This window comes from Heptranchias perlo, chromosome 4 (assembly GCF_035084215.1).
Source record: "Heptranchias perlo isolate sHepPer1 chromosome 4, sHepPer1.hap1, whole genome shotgun sequence".
NCBI lineage: Eukaryota > Metazoa > Chordata > Chondrichthyes > Hexanchiformes > Hexanchidae > Heptranchias > Heptranchias perlo.
The window spans coordinates 38866523-38872783 of record NC_090328.1 but is presented as its reverse complement, the minus strand read 5'-3'; positions in this window follow the sequence as shown (position 1 = coordinate 38872783).

Here is a 6261-nt window from a genome sequence, read left to right as displayed (position 1 = left end):
CTCCAGCGCGGCAGGTTGTGACGGCTGCAGAGACAGCCCGCCCAATGATCCTGAGTACCATCTCCTCTAGGGGGTGAGGACGTGTAGACGTGCCCGTCCAGCCTCAGGTCCCTCCTGCTGGCGGGTGTTATACGCCACCTTCTCCTGCAAGACAGAGGACAGTGTGTCAGTGAGTGTCCTGCAAGGTGTGTGGGTGCTATGCCTGTCATGGTCGAATAGCTGCCACTTTGTGTGAGTTGAGTGGTGGTTGTGTGGCCTGCAAGTGTGGTACTGTGTGCGGGTGAGATGCAGCATTGCGTATGGATGGCAGTGTTTGTTGGTAGGTGGTTGGGTGACGGGAGGTGTCGTGCATGGAGTATTGGTGCAGTTGGTAGGATGTGACACTTGACACTTGCATTCACTCACCTTGACCACTCGTGTCAAATCATTAAATTTCTTGCGGCACTGCACCCATGTGGGTACAATGCTGCCCTCCTCTGGTCCACCCCTTCCATCAGGGCCTCCAGAGCATCATCTGAGAATCTTGGTGCCTGCTCTCTTGCTGGTGCAGCTACTCGTGATGCCATTCTCCCTTTTCCTCCTTGGCTGTGTATCTGCGATTAGAAATGTGCCTGCACCTTTAAGTAGTGCAGGCAGCTGATGACGTGCGCTGGCCATGCCCCATTTTCAACTTCCTCATTCTCCGTGCAGCCTCTCAGCAGCGAGGGCTGCACTTGCTGCACGGAGATTTCAGGGTAAATAGCAGGCAGAATGAAGTTCATGTGCTGCCTGCGGAGGGTCTATTCGGCGCGGGGTGGTAGCACACTACCACCGCTCAGAATGGACCCTGATCCAACTTTTCCCCCAGAGTGTCTTGTGGCCAAATTTGCTGATGATACTAAGATAGGTGGAAAAGCAAGTTGCAATGAGGACACAAAGTGTCTGCAAAGGGATATTGACAGGTTAAGTGAATGGGCAAAAATTTGGCAGATGGAATATAATGTGGGAAAATGTGAAGTCATCCACTTTGGGAGGAAAAATAAAAAAGTAAATATTATTTGAATGGAGAAATACTACAAAATGCTGCGGTACAGAGGGATCTGGGTGTCCTCGTACATGAAACACAAAAAGTCAACATACAGGTGCAGCAGGTAATCCGGAAGGCAAACGGAATATTGGCCTTTATTTCTAGGGGGATGGAGTATAAAAGCAGGGAAGTCATGCTACAACTGTACAGGGTGCTGGTGAGACCACATCTGGAGTACTGCGTACAGTTATGGTGCCCTTAATTAAGGAAGGACATACTTGCATTGGAGGCAGTTCAGAGAAGGTTCACTAGGTTGATTCCGGGTATGGAAGGGTTGTCTTATGAGGAAAGATTGAACAGGTTGGGTCTATACTCATTGGAGTTTAGAAGAATGAGAGGAGATCTTATTGAAACATACAAGATTCTGAGGGGACTCGATAGGGTAGATGCTGAGAGGGTGTTACCCCTCATGGGGGAATCTAAAACTAGGGGGCATAGACTCAGAATAAGGGGTTGCCTGTTTAAGATGGAAATGAGGAGGAATTTCTTCTCCCAGAGGGTCGTGAATCTTTGGAATTCTTTACCCCAAAAAGCTGTGGAGGCTAAGTCATTGAATACATTAAAGGCTGAGTTAGACAAATTTTTGATCAGCAAGGGAGGCAAAGGATATGGGGAAAGGGCGGGAAAGTGGAGTTGAGGTAAAAATCAGATCAGCCATGATCTCATTAAATGGCGGAGCAGGCTCGAGGGGCTGAATGGCCTACTCCTGCTCCTATCTCTTGTGGTCTTATGGAATAACAAAAAGTGAAGAAGCAGGATGTCCTGAGTTCAGGCCTAGTATCATCCTGTCCTTACATCCCACCACCTGGCATTTAAACAGTGAGTTTGAAGAAACATCGCAAATGAGGAGAAGAGGCAGAACAGGAAACGACTGGCCTTGGTGCCAGCCAAAGCATTCCTCAGCTGCATGGGTAGGGATTTCTTCCCATTGGGAGTGGTTAGATGAGCAAAAAGCCTTCTTGATGCCTTGTGAGAATGTGCAGAATGCCCTATAAGAGATGTAGAATCCATTGCAGTCCACCTCTGAGATTTCTGCAACTATGTGTGAGGGTTTCACACAACTGCAGTGCATCTTGGAGCATATGGCAACTCCACAGCCATTCACAGAAATCGCCTGAGGACAGAGATCTTAAGCTCAGGCACAGTTTCTCTCATGAACACAATGACTGTCACTATTGGAAACTTGGGTTTCAATTTACTGGAGTCTGCCATTATGGGATTGGACAAGCTTGTCAATCAGATTTACATGGATTTAAAGATGCATTTTAGGGATTGTGCAGCATTGTATCTATCGTACAGTAACACTACTTGTTTCTGGGACCAAGATTTAAAATCTAGATTAGATTAATAGGATGAAGATTTCACCTGATAAAGCAAAGTTACATTGGACAGTCTTAACCAAGCCTTAACAGCTGAATTTCCACAGAGATTCTCCTGGTTGTTTATGCCGTTTCTCTGGGGTTTTCATAGATCTTCCACTGAAGTTAAGGCAGATGATCGGGAGAACCCTTCTGGAAATTCAACTCCATAGTGTATAGCAAATCCACAGAATAAGGTTGCCTTTAATTTGATATTAATTGCTGCTGCACTGATAGCATCGCTCAGAGACATCAAAATGTCCTATGTTTGAATTAGAACTATCAGATTGCCACTGCAGAGAATGATCTTTTGAGGTTGATGTTAATTCACACCGTTGGGAAAGAGTGCATTGAATCGTACTCTGCATTAGGCCATGCGGCACAAAAATTCGGAATGATTAATGTTAACACTAATCTCCCCAGGAGCTCAGAACAGATTTTGTTTGTATCAAACCTCTCTACCTCTCTACCTCTCTCATCTTCTAAGACGCTCCTTACCTCTTTGACCAAACTTTTGGTGGCCTGTCCTAATATCTCCTTATGTGGCTCGGTGTCAAATTTTGTCTGCTTCAATCTCCTGTGAAGCGCCTTGGGACATTTCATTACGTTAAAAGCGCTATATAAATGCAAGTTGTTGTATGTATGAAGCCTCCAAACCCAAAGCAGGCTTGGGAGTAAATCACCCTGAGTTCCTTCGGTAGAGTGTGAATCAATCAGTGGAGGTGCATATTATGACGCCTCAACTATAAAGTTTAAAATAATGTTTTCTATTAAAATTGCATATATCTTAAGCTACAGATAATAAAGGATCTAGGGGTTCTTATTTAAGATTTGTTACATAATGTAATGAACCTCGGACAAGAAAAGCCCATCAGGCCAATATGCACTTAGCCCATTCTAAGTTGAACATCCCCATGTGCCTATTCTTCCTCCTTCCACTTCCTGGGAGAAGTGAAAAAAAAGCAGAGACCCATAGCTAATTCAGAAATACACTGTCAAAGATTCAACGCTGACTCTTCAAAGGCGACCAGGCAAGCCCCTGGAGGTCCCAAAGCCATTAGCTATTTCCCAGAATAATTTGTTTTACCTTCCTCTGCCACGATTACCTTGTTTTTCAAAAATGCATCCAATGTTTTCTTGAAGGATTGCAAAGAGTTGGTCTTACTGACACCTCAGGAATCTTATTCCACAGGTCAAGCATTCTCTAAGAAAAGTAATACTTTCGAACATCCATCCTCATTCCTTATTTTCTTAGTTTAAATTTATTCGCCAATAAGGCAACAGCCCTAAGAACAGCCTTTCAAACTTCAATGTAGAAACAACACAACCCAGTGAGTAAAAAACAAAGACAGTAAGACTTGCATTTATATAGTGCCTTTCACAACCTCAGAATGTCCCAATGCGCTTTACAACCAATGAGGCACTTGGAAGTGTACACACCGTTATAATGTAGGAAACGCGGCAGCCAATTTGTACACAGCAAGATCCCATAAATAGTAAAGAGATAATGACTAGTTAATCTGTTTGTTTTTTAAAGATGCTGGTTGAGAGATAAATATTAGCCAGGACACTGGGAGAACTCCCCTGCTCTTCTTCAAAATAGTGCCATGGGATCTTTTATGTCCACCTGAAAGGACAGACTGGGCCTCAGTTTAAATTCTCATCCCAAAGACAGCACCTCCAAGAGTGCTGCACTGCACTGAAGTGTCAGCCTAGATTACATAATCAAGTCACTGGAGTGGGACCTGAACCCAGAACCTTCTGACTCAGAGGCAAGAGTGCTACCATTAAGCCAAGGCTGGCACCTTGGTAAAGCTTGAGAAATCATGTTCCTGGGGGTGCATATTAAGAATTCAGGTATGGGGGTTAGCAGACCACAGGATTTTCCATCTATTAATTTTAATAGATATAAAATGTTATGGGGCCTATTACCCTATCTGCCTGAATTTCCACTCCTGGTGAGGCAAACTACCATGTCAAGAACATTAATTCACAAAATTACGCCTCTCAAATAAATTTGAGATGCCTAGGTTTCATGGGCTGGATTGCCAGGGCCCACATCCCATAGTTTGGGCAACTCTTGAATGCGATTATTGCCACAAAAAAAACCTACAAACAAATCTTGAGGAAAAACTCGAAGTGTACCATGTTAGGCACAATATATTTCCAAATGAAGAACATGCTGGAGTTTTAACACAAACTGTTGCTGTCTTTTCCAAGAATTGAACCTCTTCACTACTCATTCCACTTTAAAAGATAAAATGACCACAATTTTCAAATCAATTTTTATCATGTTTCTACAAAAATGATAATGAATATATATGGGAGTTAAAAGCAAGACTAGAATCAGTTAAAGGGTTTAGCTGACATCTTGCATCGCAAGAGTGAAATTTGAGCAGTTTATGAATGTCATGAGTACTCTGAGACTATTTATCTGTTGGTATTTATTTCTTTAATAATACATATAAGTTATGATTAATTTTACTTCTATTTTGTATGTGCTGACTTGTCATTATGCTGCTGAAGGACTGTAACATATGAAGCACCATTTTTCACTGGATGACACAGAATGATACAGGTGAACAAGTGTCATATCTTTTTCATAAATATTTTTTGCAGAAAGAGCAGCAGTCAGTGGCTTCAATATATTATTTTTTGTGCTTTGAATTTCATAAGGATATCAATAAGTCATACAAAAATGGCCCCTTCCAGAGATATATTAAAAATAGATTCACGTATAGCATTTTTATTGTGCTTTTCTCTGTAATTGTACAAAGGACATTTTCCAATTCATTTACTATTGCATGCTGTATTTATTTGATTGAAAACTAATTTAGGCTCACTCAACCTTGAAACAAAACCTTTCCTTCCAGATAGTTGATGTCATTCCCTTGACATCATTTTCAGGAAATCTGATCAAGACTGCACGGCCAAGGTTGTGGGAATATATTTTTATTAGAGTTTTAATACGAGGGGTGATGAGTATCAGTATAATGCAAGGTGCTTTACTTAAATCTATCATGTAATAGCTTCATTAGTCTTAAAATATTTGCAAATGCACTCTTAAAATACTTCTGAAAACATACATTATCCCTCCCTTGCTTTTCACTGTATCCTTCCTTATAAAGAATCAAAATGCAGTTTATAGAGGTTATAATGATTTTTTTTTAAATTGATAAATAAGTTTAGTCTGGCCATGTAATCAAAGCACATTTCATTCTATGACAGTACCGCAGACACACAGTCTGAAACCACTGCATTGGATAATGGCATTACATGACATTACACAAAGACATTCATCATGTTGTCCTGTTAGAGGATAGTTCTGTTCTTTAATGGAACATGTGATTATAAGCAATGAATCTCTTTTTCACAGGCAGCAGATAAGATAATGTGAACAGTTAATTACAGTAATATTGGATGTGAAAGAATCAGAAGTGCACATCTTGCTTTTCAATTTTGCATTCTGCACCATAGTCTCTGTCATCAATCAATCCTTATTGATTGATTGAAGGGAAGGGAAATGTTCCACCCTTGCTCATACACGCCTCCACTTTCCAACATTTTCAGCAGGTTTTCAGAGATAACTGACCCAGTTATTTACTAACTATATCATTTTCATCCAGAAAAAAAACAAATGAGGCTTACACAGAAGGGCAGTGGAACCAGATAAGATTAGGTTGTGGTAAAACCATCCTCCAGCTCCACAGAACCTTGGATTTCCTGGCATAGTGCATGATTAATTATTACACTCAGAATTTTAAACAATGAAATGATTACACCAGTGAATAAACTAGCCTGTCTCTTTTAAAAGCAAATTTATGTTTTTAGAAGCAT